The sequence below is a fragment of the Typopeltis vanoorti genome, chromosome 20 (genome assembly GCF_054136105.1).
Source record: "Typopeltis vanoorti isolate ZY-2024b chromosome 20, IOZ_Tvanoo_1.0, whole genome shotgun sequence".
NCBI classification, from domain to species: domain Eukaryota; kingdom Metazoa; phylum Arthropoda; class Arachnida; order Uropygi; family Thelyphonidae; genus Typopeltis; species Typopeltis vanoorti.
In genome coordinates this window covers 112750257-112763665 of record NC_143568.1, presented here as the reverse complement: position 1 = coordinate 112763665, position 13409 = coordinate 112750257, and the positions used below count along the sequence as shown (strand labels likewise).

The window sequence follows — 13409 nt, the reverse complement described above, 5'->3', positions numbered from 1 at the left end:
TTTGTACATTAGTTTATTGCAAGCCAATATGTAGCAGGCCTTTGAGGTGTAGAAGATTATGCATTGTTTTCCTGTTATAATTCTAAATCTCAAATTTGTTAAACAGCCTTTCATTTCTTCTACGGCGATATGCGTTTCTCCACGAAGATTAGATCTGGCACCGCGATTATAATCATTAAGTTTTTTTTTTTTTTTTTTAATTGTTGAAACGATGGACGCTATCAACACAACTATGATCACGCGAATTGCCGATTTCAGATCGCAATACGTACGGATTATTATTATTTTTTTATAACCAATCGAATTATTTTGTCACTTTTAAGCATTCACATGCGCTACGTTTCCGTTTGTTTTTCACATTCAAGGGAAATTAAAATAAAATCGAACGTTATATTTAAATATATAGTTCTGTGTATTTATTATTCTTAAAATACATACGATATTAGTGTGGAATATTTTAGCAATCGAATAATGCTCGGTATAGTATAGAAGGAGAAACGAATTACCACATTAAACATTTTTCATTGCCCAACTGCAAGATATCGGTGCACTTCAAGTAAGTTAAAATACGAATTGCTCGTATGTAGAAAACCTGTAAAAAGGGATTCGAAATAGTGTTTTGGAATATTCTTTTATTAGTTAGACAATAATAATAATAATAATAATAATAATAATAATAATAATAATAATAATAATAATAATAATAATAATAATAATAAGTAAAATTATCGCTAATTTATTCACGTGAATTGGCGTACCATATGCAACTGTTTAAAATCTTAGGACATGAAGTTAGAGTGTTATTCACGCGTGACGTCATTTCAACATCATTCTAGTTGCGCTCCCTGTTGAAACTTTTTAATTAGAGATTCCTAAATATGCACTGAACGTAGTGTTTTTGTTCGAATTCCGAGTTTCTAATAAGCAAACTCTTAGTTTCTAAAGAGGTGAACAAATTCATCTGGTGATTAGAAATTTTTGCAAAATTCTTCCCATAGCAGGCATCAAGATATCATTTCATTCAACTATCTCAATTTATAATGAGGTGTAACATCAGAAGTGTTTATACGACTTTGGTGCTTTACAACGAGAATTAATTATGTTCTTTGAGTGAATATAATTTATGGGAAAAATTGAAATTATGTCTTAAATATAGTTTTGCTTGAAAGAATAGTTTCTATAGATTAATTTGTTTTAAATATAAGAAAAGTTTTATTTTATTACGTTAAATCTTTTTAAAACACCTGTTAGCTTTGAATAAGTTTCATAAAAATGCTTTACGTGAGGGGTTTGTAAAGTGGATGGATGAAAACCTGGGAGGGCAATGGATGGCAATGCTGTAGCCAATGAAGTTCTAACAGAGGCTCGGCTATTGCCGTTACCCTCCTGCCATGAGCAGAGTTTTAATAGCTCAATAACACCTTATCCCTACACTGTCCTCTACAGATAACGGGGAAGATGAAAAGCATTCTTGCTTCGCCCCTTTAAGCTTACAGTCCTTATAAGGATAAGGATAAGTTTGTAAAATAATCTTCATGATTCCTTTTTTAAGTAAAGATTTTAAGTTTTGTTTATGTTTATTTATTTTTAAATAAAAATATTTATTTATATTTATGAAATAAAAAATATATTCAGTTATTTGGTGAGATTTTTTTAAATCTAATTAAGAAATATCTTATTTATATTTATGAAAAATACGTGATAATTATTCATTACAATTGCAGTAAAACAATAAAAAGGTCATTTTATAAAAACAGCATATATGGAAATATGAAAAATATATCAGAAAATTCGTTTAATTTTTTAGCACTCGTATGTACACGAATCGCATCTTATAGAACAACTCTTCTTAGATTTCTGGATAAAATATTTAATTTTAAAGAAATGTTGTCTATTTGCCTATAATAATGTGACAAACAGAATTTAAGATTAAAGAATGACAACACTAATAATATTAAATAAAGTCATCCCGAAATTACGTAAGTAGGACCCGGCTCTCGATCCATGAATTGTTTTGAAGAATGTCTTCTTTACGGCAGCTTGTATTTGTTCTTACATTGTTCAGAGTATTTTATCTGAGTCGAAATCAAATACGATTCGGGCGCAGATTACTTATTCAGTAGGTCATATTCTTTTCAGATCGCGTTTTTCAACCGAAATTAACCAAATACGAATTGTTTGCATTAAGATCTTCGGTAATTTATTCAGAATTCAAACAAAATGAAATGCGGAGGTAGGAAAAAGAAAATGGTTGATAAAGTCAAATTTTGTAGGTGGCTACATGCTACAGCTTTCATCTTTAACTAGCGATAAGCAATATCTCAAAATCATCAGGAACAAATAATCAGGTCAGAAGACCACCCGAAATTTCAAAATATCATGTTTAATCACCTTAAAGCCCTTCAGCTGTATTTACAATCATTCTATTCAATTCAACTTTCTTTCTTACTAACTCGATCACATTTATATTTCAATACGAATATTGATTAATACAATATGACAATCACTCACCTTCCGGTCTGGTTGGCCGATGGTTAGTGTATCTTCTGTCTCTCTCTCTCTCTCTCTGCTGTCTGTCTCAATTGCGTCCCGCTTTACTGTTTTCTACGATGTTGTCGCAAAATTCAGTCCATGACCGGACAGAGATGAGGAGGTGTCATATGTGATGCTTATGGAGAAGCGTTCTCGTTTCTACGCTGTTCTATCAGTTTTTCTGTTTGTCCGTAATAGGAAACATTATAATCACACCAGTCATAAATGCTTTAGCACTTCAGGCTGCTTCTTATAGTTTCAACGGACGAATCGTAATTTGTTAAGAGCTGTGAATATGGTTTGAATTTTGTATTTCTTAAAACATTTCTCGTTCTCTTTTCAGGGCCATTTTCCCGGATTTCTGACGAAAGAAATTTGCGTTCATTGATTATTTCTTCGTAATCATTAATGGGAAAGCGGCTCTACCTTCTAGTGTTGACGATGATGGAATTCCTACCTTTTGGAGTATGCAGTGATTTAGCACGTAAATAATTGGGTTTGGTTTTATAGAATATCGCTTGATTATTTTCCTGTAATCCTTTTGAATTGTGATCTCATGAAAACTGAAAATCAACCTCAAAGTTCATTCTGTATAATCAAATTTCGTAAATATTATACACAGAATAATATTGTTCCCTTATTCATAAATCAAATTAAATTAATAATGTTTTAATTTCCAAAAAGCTGTCCGGGAAAAAAAGAAGGCCTACCTGACATGCGTTTCAGGTATTCTGAGACACGAAAGGCTGCTGCTGCTGAGGCAGTAAAGACCGCAAACCAGAAAGCTTGGGAATCCTTTGGAGAAAGATTAGACTCATCCTATGCAAATGAAAGCAAAGTATTCTGGCAGACCATCCGCCTCCTTTGAGGGAGGAAATCGTGCACAGCAAGGGCCTCTGATGGTGCATTTTTAACAACTGAGAAGGATATCCTCCACAGATGGAGGGAATACTTTGAGAGCTTTCTTAACCCAGGTGGCCCAGCAGTTGTGGACATCCAAGAGGTGCAGATCGGGTCAATGACTAGTCTCACAGCAGAAGAGGTCCATTCAGCAATAAAATCGCTAAAATCGGGCAAGGCTGCTGGCGATGATGAAATTCGGCCCGAAATGCTAAAAGCCTTAAATTGAGACAGCGCTCTTTGGCTGACTGGAGTGTGTCAGGCTTCTTGGATATCTGTACCAGTCTTCAAGAAGGGAGACCAGAAGGCTTGCAGTAACTATCGTGGAATCTCTCTGCTCAGCCTGCCTGGAAAAGTATATGCTAGGTGCTTGGAAAGACGGTGCAGGAGCATAGTTGAGTCAACGTTACAGGAAGAACAATGTAGCTTTCGTCCTGGTAGAAGCACAATTGACCAAATCTTCACTTTGGGGAAATCTTCGAGAAATCTTGGGAATATGCCAAGAATGTCTACACATGTTTTGTGGACTTGGACAAGGCATATGACCGGGTTCCTCGGGAAAAGCTTTGGCAAGTAGTGCAGGAGTACAGAGGGGATGGCCAACTATTAGATGCCATCAAGTCCCTGTATTAATGCCTGGAATTTTGTGTCAGGTTAAACAGCGCAATCTCTGAATCTTTCACACTCTCCGTTGGCCTCTGCCAAGCGTGTGTTCTGTCACCCCTCCTTTTCATAATATTTATGGACTGGATTGATAGGTACAGTCGAGTCAGTGAGTGTGTCAGAATTGGAAGATGTAGCATTGGACGTCTGCTTTTTGTAGATGACCTAGTTCTGCTTAGCTCTCCCACAGATGACCTCCAGCAGATCCTGGATAGGTTTGTAGCTGTTTGTGCAGAAGCTGGTATGGAGATCAGTGTGGCCAAAACTGAAACATTTGTGGTCTCAAGACAACCATCCCAGTGCACGCTACATGTGAGTAGAATCCGACTGAAGCAGGTGGAGAGGTTTAAATACCTTGGGTCCATATTCACGAGTGATGGCAAGTGGGACGTAGAGCTATATACTCTAATTGGCTCGGCAAGCGTAATAATGCGGGAGCTTGGCCGTTCGGTAGTATTGAAGCAGGAGAAGCCAGATGGCAAAGCTCGCTGTCTTTAATACAGTCTATGTCCCCATCTTCACCTATGGTCATGAAAGTTGAGTAATGACAGAAAGAATGTGGACACGAATCCAAGCGGCTGAAATGAGGTTCCTTCGAGGGGTTGCGTGGCTGACAAGACTCGACAGAGTCAGAAGCTCTGCAATTCGGGAACCCTCAATACTCAACCATTGCTTCTCCGCATTGAAAGATCACAGTTGCGTTGGTACGGGCACCTGGTCAGAATGCCACAAGAAAGGCTCCACCCAACAGGCCCTCTTTTCCAAGCCAGAGGGTGGGAGCCCACGTGGAAGGCCAAGCATTCACTTGATAGATTATATCGGTGGAGACAGTTTGGAGTCCCACCAGAACAACTGAGCTTGGTGGCGAGGATCGTGACAATTGGAAGTTCCTCTTGCATCTGCTGCCTCCACAACCCAATTACGAAAGGTGGGCCTTGAAGATGTATGTATGTATGTTTTAATTTTCTAAACGTATTCTATCAAATTATTGTATTTTAATAATCTATTATATTATATTTTTGGTATTTTTGGTATAAGTATTAGTTCCTAGGAATCTTTTAATTGACTGGATCACCTGTCTGAGATATTGCTTATGCAAATACTTTTATATTTATATAAGCAAAATTATATTTGTTTAATATAATTTCCGGAGATATATAGAAGTCTTTAGTTGTATGTCTTGCTTCAGAGGTAAGAAAGTTTCAAAAATGAAGACTTCTGATAGCAGTCAAGTTGCTGCAAGGTTATAGATACTCGGGCCAAAACAACTCGCATCATGGTTGGAAGCCTGCTTAGAACAATCAAAATAGATTTCCTAAAGCAAATAAATCAATACAGCAACCACCCAGAACAGAATCTTCATGCAAGGAAGAACTGTCTCTTTTCGCAAGAGTTACATCGTCTGCCGAAGAAAAGTGAACACTTTAAAAAACCTGTCAAACTCCTCTAATGCAGAAAAGAAAGAAATACCAGTTTAGTTCCGAGTACAATCAAGAAATTAGGGTGGAGGAACACTCGTAATCCGCACCTTCCGGGGAATATCTGTTGCAATGGAAAGGCTCCTCGCCGCAGTCGACAAACCAGTATTTTACATATTCAACAAGGAAGGTTCGTTCGCCCCCTGTGTCAACGTGGAATGGTCCGCTCTCTCCGTAACCGATATGTCTCATCAGACTCATTTAAGAAGTCTTTCTCAGCTTAGAGAGATAACTTTACTTTACTGTTGAGTATCCGGAGATTTGGGTTTGTTGGGGTAGCCTTTATCGAGGTTGCCGACGCGGATTCCATTCCGTGGAATATGAGCGGTTCTACTCAGTGATAGGGTCAGCTTTCATTGAGCAGAGACAATGCGGAGATAAATGATCGTTAAGGTTGCTCATTATTGGGAGATCAGAGGGATCGCTCGAATTTTTCGAGATCTTCCCCGGACATAAATAGGGAACAGGACATAACTCTCTTATATGGGACGTTAAGTGAAATAGTAAGATGGGGGGTTACCATTCTAGAAATTTTTAACATCATTGACAATTTCCGCACAGCATCCTATTTGGAGACAATTTTTACTTCATCAGATTCATTTACTGTTTCTGAGGATATGCATATTTATCAGTTCTGGGACATTGAAACCTTTACCAGACGCTTCCTTTACTAAATTTCTGGTGTTTTGGTGATCGTGGGGCAGAGAGATATCCTTGTTCGTGAGCCTATAGTAGGTGGGTTTCACAATGTTCAAAAAGAGGTTGCAGTAAGTTTAGTCTTTATAGACTGGAAGTTTGGGTGTAGAAACATTTGCTTCCTCACTGTCTATACCCCTAATAATACCCACCAGCGATGTCGGTTCTTCCCATCCCTAGAATCCTAATTTTATGGGGTTCAATATATTATCGAGGGGGGGGAACTGTTTCGCAGACAAATGAGTGAAATCCAGGCAGAGTCGGAAGCACATGGTCGAGTGGAGGAGTCTCCATGGGACTCCTCCACTCATGGCAACAGAGATTTTGCTGTCTTAAGGTTCCTGTCTGGTCTCTGAAGAGAACCAACCACTTCGAAACAGCTGTCAGGCCAGTGAAACCTTTATCAAATGGACTAATAATGGGAGAATATATAGACGTTTGAGCAACACTCACGTCTTTTAAGTAGTCTATACTAAGGGTACCCGTCAATGTCGAGGAATGTATTCCCGCAAGCACTCTGGTCAACTTAAGAGACTTTCATAGTGTCTACATTCGTCTTTGAAATAATGTTGGATCTAATTTCCACTTTGCCACTGTAAGAGGAATATTTGCTGAGTTTCAATCAAAACAATTAGTTTACTTATATATTTACTTATATATAAATGTTTACACCGCCACTTGAGAATTCTACCTAGCGAATACTATCATTATTATAAATTATAAGAACTGGGCGATGGACTGAGTCCTTGACTCTTTATCCCGTCATCTGAATGAAGAAAATCTGTGTGGATGGAGTGTTATTGAGCTAAAAAGCTCTAGTGATTGCTGGGTAACAGCAATAGCCGAGCCTCACTTAAAACTTCATTGGCTACAGCATTGCCATTTGTTACCCTGGAAGTCCTAAAAAGGACTTTTTGCGAATCGTAATTCTCTCCATATATCCTCTCGCGAATTATCAAGAGGTACTTAAAGAATTGTATTTGTGAAATTTAATGACGTATTACTGAAAAATATATAAAATAATCAGAGAAAATTTATAGTATCAAAATTAAGTAAAGATCTGCTAAAATTATTCAATACAAGATATTTTAATGAATAATAATTATCATGTAAGCTTAGAATGATATTTTATAGAAAAACAAATTACTCTGTTTTACGAAATGACGAAGAGGAGTAAGTTTTGTGTGAGTGCATCAAATTTAAATTATTATACTCTAAAGTGTCAGGAATACTTCTAGCACACTTGAGTATTTAAATACAAGCTCCGATAGCGAGAACTTGAAGCAAAGCGAGTTCGAGAAGCACAATTCAAATAAAAGGCAGCAGACGTGAACTCCATTTGCTCACTCAACCGATGTCGCAACTAGCTATACTTCAAAAAAATAAATAAGTAAATAAATAAAATAAAAATAAAGGATAAATAAATAAATAAAATAAAATAAAATAAATAAATTCAGAAGTGATTTTTCAAACGAGAAAAACCAGAATACTTGCCTCGTGCTCAAACACCAGACGAGTTTTCTGATTCAATCGAGAATTTTGCAGTGAAATGAAATGAGCAAATCCGTTTTGAGGTCGTGTCTTTTAAGCATTCGATATCAAAATAATTCTCATCGATAGTTAGAAACGTTTTATGATATTCGAATCAAACCTAAATATCTTCATAAAATGGAAGCGAAGAAAATGGGTGGAGACGCAAAAAAACTCCGATTATCTCATTCATATAACCCAAATCGACGATTTAACTTTTGAAGCTCCAACTGATTGCAACATGAAGGATGTTTCCCACTGGGCGGTTCTCAAAATGTCTCTGTCTCATTACAATGCCAGTCTTTTTCTCCACTACTACCGTTAAATCATTGAGAATCCTCTGATTCACAAAACACTTTCCCCATGAATTTAATTTTGTTATTTTGTTCAGCAAATTCAGTATTTGTTTTTGTTTTTATTCTTGTTCCTTTTTTTTTTTTTTTTCTGTAGAGTTATTTTGTGCTCTTCACTTGGATTCTTCGTCTCTTATTTTATTATTTCTGGTTCTGTTTCCTTTTTGGATGCAACGTTTCTAGTTTTTTTTCTTCTCTGGATTTCTTGAATTAATTATATTGTGGTCTTGCCTTTTTCAGTTGTTTTAATTTATAATCTCTCGGCTCATCATTTCTGAAAACTGCATATTATTCTGTCTTGGCAGTTTTATAAGGCTCGCCCATTTCTGTGGGATGTAAGTCGGTCTCACAATTGCACTGAATGTGGTTGGGCATACAATGTATTCAAAGTCCACACAATCGGGCTGCATCTTGGTAATCATTGCCATCCACTCAGTAGTTCTCAAACTCTCATTTATTTCCATGGCTACAATGAGATGAAACATTTCACGATTTAATATTATGATTTTATCTCAAAGTTGAATTCCCTTCCAAATGAATTCTTTTCTTTTCAGAGCGAAGTCGGATACAAGCACCGCAGTTCGTATTTCCTCTCGTATAACACCCCAAATCATTACCAACATGTTTGTTGCTGCGCTGTGAGTCTTCTTTTCCTTAAATGCATTAACGGTAAATTGATTTTTAATATTTAAGAATATTTTAACAATAAATGTTTAGTGAATATTCGAGTTGAAATCCTAATGTTTATTGAAAACAACAGATTGGAATGGGGAAAGAAAAGAAAAGAAAATTCAACCTACGTATACTGATCAGAGAGCTTCTACGAGCTCTCTGATCAGTTTTACAATTCCATCCATTAAACACAGCACAACATAACTGCATTTACTTTTAACGTTTAACATTACTGACCTAAAGGTTGAAGCAGATGCTTTTCATATTCCCCGCTATCTAATGAGGAAAACTATGAGTGGGAAAAGATTTATGAGCCTGTTACTCGCCCTGAGTGAGCCTGAGGATTATTCATTGAGGTTGCAGTTTAAGATAGCTTTTGGTCTTTTATGCTTAAAGTAATCTGTTGCGTCGTAATTTGACGCTAGTTGAATTAGTTTATTAGGGTGCACAGATGCTTTTTGAGAAGAACTTAGTTGCTGTAGTCTGTATGAAGGTATAGATGTAGGGGACATTTGTGTCCCGGTGAAGTTGTACAGTACGTACGAACGATGGTGCGTTGCAGATCATTCTGAGACATTTATTTTGCACTCGTTGTAGTTTTAGTATATTGGTATTAGCAATATGGCTACAGGCCGAAGAAGCATCGAGGAGTATAAGACGAATCATCAATTTATATATAAGTAGTTTGATTCTGGTGCTCAATTTACTGTTCCTATTGATTAAAGGATAGAGCTGGGCAATGATTTTTGATATCTTTAGACAGATATTCTTGACATGGGAGCTGAAAGTCAGTTTTTTGTCCCTCAGCACTCCAAGATATTTGATATCAGTTATAACTGCATTTATAGTCCTTATAAGGACTGGCTTAAAGGGGCGAAGCAAGAATGCTTTTCATCTTCCCCGTTATCTGTAGTGGACAGTGTAGGGATAAGGTGTTATTTAGCTATTAAAGCTCTGATTATGGCAGGAGAGTAACAGTAATAGCCAAGCCTCAGTTAGAACTTCATTGGCTACAGCATTGCCATCCATTACCCTCCAAAGGTATTAATCACCGTATCTCACGGTCGATTCCCACTAGGAACAATAACTGCAGTTAAGTTCTTAAACTTAACTGCAGTTATTGTTTATATATACCTGCATATATATATGTATATATATACGCAGTAATAATAATAATAACTGCAGTTAAGTTCTTAAACTTAACTGCAATTGACAATTGACATTTATGTCTTTAAGGGTGAAGCAAAATGCTTTTCATATTCCCCGCTATCTGTTGTGGTTACAGTGAGGGTAAAATTTACGAGCAGTTTGCTCGCCCTGAATGGGCATGGAGATTATGCATCGTTATAGCAGGCTAATATAGCTTTTGGTCTTCTATATTTGAATATGTCTGTTGCCTCGTATGCTGCAGCTTGTTGAACCAAATCATTGGGATGCATAGACGTCTTTAGGAAAAACTTGGATGCTAAAGATTGCAGAAAATAGAGAATATAGGGAATGTTTGTATCTCTGTGGAGCTGGTTGTTTCTAATATACCACGGGGCGTTCAGAATCATTCTCAAGCACATTAACTGCAGTTATTATTTTTAAAAGTTACTTATACAAATTATATAAAAACAACTTAACGGTGTTTTAATTAAGTATAAAATTATTATAAGTATTCTGATATCATTAAATAATTAAACCTACGTGTTCATTAAATATTCAATTCTATTTTATACGGAATATGATTTCATCTGTAATTTGTAGATTATAAAATTTCTAAGAAGAAAATTCATCGGTTGTATTTTTCGAAATATTAATGATTTTTATGTTATTCAGAAATATTTAGGCAAAATCCAAACTTCATTTTGTTCGCTAGTTTTTGTATTTATGCAATATCTTAATTTTTAGAACTTAATGCGGTTTACATTTGCGTTGCGTAAACTTGACTGCTTCAAATAAGAGTAATATATATATATTATTTCTCCATTTTGCAGAGGTCGCAGTGTAAGCTTTGGTATTTCGAGACGTTAAATTAAATCTTTAAATGAATTCTTGATTTGCATTCCTGTGATAATAATATCATTTTTCTACTAAACCTGAACAGTTTCCTCATTTCTTTCAGACTTACTATTCTAAACACTGTTGATTAGCGGGACTTTGCGGACCAAGTGAACTAATGTTTTCAAGCTATCTCGATTCGTCAGTTTACTAGAAAGTCCAGTGAGATATTCAATTAATGAGATGAAGAAGACGAATCTACTGAACGACACAGTCAATGTTTCGTCTATATTGGGTGGGCTATAGTTTTTTTTTTTTCATAAGCTTTCCTCATATCACAGGAAATACAAAGTTAAAAGGGTTCGATTTCTAATTTTGAATTATTCAATTCCGCGTTCTTGATATGGCGCATTACTTGCTTTTTCCGTTTCGTTGTTGTTCTCGCTAACGCACGAAAGGCATCTTTGACACAAGTACAGTAGTCGGAATACGACTAAATGAACCCGCGATAAATGTTTTTTACGTAGTGGCACTTTTCAATCAAGCAATGCTTCTCACACATTTCGAAGGACTTCGCCTTTGGTTGCATTCAACTGGAAATAGAAAAGCAATATCCATCAGTTGTATGATTGATATTATTATTATTATTATTATTGACGTTATTAACGAATTGAAACCTTATCCTTATAAGGACTGGCTTAAAGGGGCGAAGCAAGAATGCTTTTCATCTTCCCCGTTATCTGTAGAGGACAGTGTAGGGATAAAGTGTTATTGAGCTATTAAAGCTCTGATCATGGCAGGAGGGTAACAGCAATAGCCGAGCCTCAGTTAGAACTTAATTAGCTACAGCATTGCCATCCATTACCCTCCAAGGGTATTGCATTGGATTGAATGAATCAATCACCGCATCTCACGGTCGATTGATTCCTCCTCCCGAATTGAAACATTTTTAAAGACTGATATTTATAAAAAAAAATCGAATTAATTAATAAGCGTATAAATTTATGTAAAACTTATATGGAATAATTTAAAAAATCAGAAAACAAATGTATTTAAATTCAAAATATTATTAAGTTTACAATATAATTTTATAATAGAATAGACAAAAATTCATGTTTAGCTTCAGAACAACAGATGTGCATATTAAGGTTACCGATTGATAAATAAGGCGGTGAAATTGCAGTGTCTTTTCTAAGTATGTCGAATTATTTGGATTCCTGAATATTAGCACAATGAACGTCCTAGCGATGATACAGAAGATCGCTGTGTCCGAAGAGCATGCTTCAGGGACCATTTTGAATCCCTCGTCAATTCCCAAATGAACACACGTCTCTCAGCACCTACAAACCTGTGTTAGAAAGAAAGAATAATCGGGAAGTGTGTATCTATTTTCTAATTATATCTTTTGGGAGAGAGCAGAACATTTCTCAGTGCTTTCCTCCCCTACTTCGTCATTCATCTATCTCTGCGTTCTGCCTTTCGGTTTCGTGGCAATGGCGTGTTTAACCCAGAGACAGAATGCTTTCTGATTCGGGAGAGTAATGCAGCTGTTTATGCCTTCCTGATTTTGTTTTCGTGGGGCAGCGAGTAAAACGTTTTCTTCAGGGTTATAACTAAATTTGGATTTTGTGAAAGCATTTTGACCTTAATAGGAGTTAATCGATGCGAATGGTAAAAACAGAAATTTATTATGATATTTCATTTGTTATAGTTAGTAATCATCTTGCCACTCACTCAATGTTCGCTTCCAAAACAATCCTCCGCTAATAGTTCTTGGAAACTTTGTCGTCGCGAGAACGTGAACTAGCGCCATCGCATGGATGGATACTGCGGGAAAACATTATTCAGTTATTAGCTTACATTCATCAGTTAATCTAAAGGTCATCACCAAACTAAAGAAACCCAAAGATGGTGTGAATCGGGGCCGGAAAATTCTCCGTTAACATTTCCGCTGTAAGACAATTTCGCTGTAAAACATTTTGCATTGATTTTTTGTAAATAATCAATGGATGATAAAGGATTATAAAATCTTTAAAAACGCAAATCTTTATTAAGGTGAATGTCAGTGATACATAACATAATGAAATCATTTAAAAATCGTGAAAATTACAAGAGATGCTGCTTAAATAATTTTTTTCTGCGGATCATCAATTCAACAAATACATCAGTATCATCTCTTATTGGAAGAAATGTTAATGCTGTGAAACATTTAATTTTCGTCTTAAATTTAGCATCTGTTTGATAGCGTAACTTTAAACCAATAGTAACAATTTTGCGAAGAATATTTTGTGCCATATGAAATAAACTACCTGTTATACATTGATGTAAGTATGTTAGAAAAAGCGTTGATAGTTGCTTTGTCGATCAACCATTAATGTTTAGGGATCTAATGATGAACGTAAGCCTTTTAAGGCACTCAATAATCTGCTGTAAGTTACTTCTGATTTGCCAGGAAGCAAAGCAAAAAAGCCTTCATGGAATCCTTAAGGGGTCTCATGCCTGGATAAAGGAGGAGAGTCGGTCAGATGAGTGTCGATGCTCTGACCGTCAGTTAATCTAAGCAATTTAATTTTCTCTTAATTTTCAGCAACTGATTTTTTGA

General features: G+C 36.0%; 1 long non-coding RNA gene across 1 annotated transcript; it reads left to right on the top strand.

The window, feature by feature from the left end:
• The first annotated feature begins 460 nt into the window (after positions 1-460).
• LOC150095805 (uncharacterized) lies at positions 461-8821 on the top strand. Its single transcript, XR_016550098.1, has 3 exons — positions 461-556; positions 2876-2997; positions 8707-8821. It is a non-coding gene; the product is annotated as an uncharacterized LOC150095805 (long non-coding RNA).
• The last annotated feature ends 4588 nt before the right edge of the window (positions 8822-13409 follow it).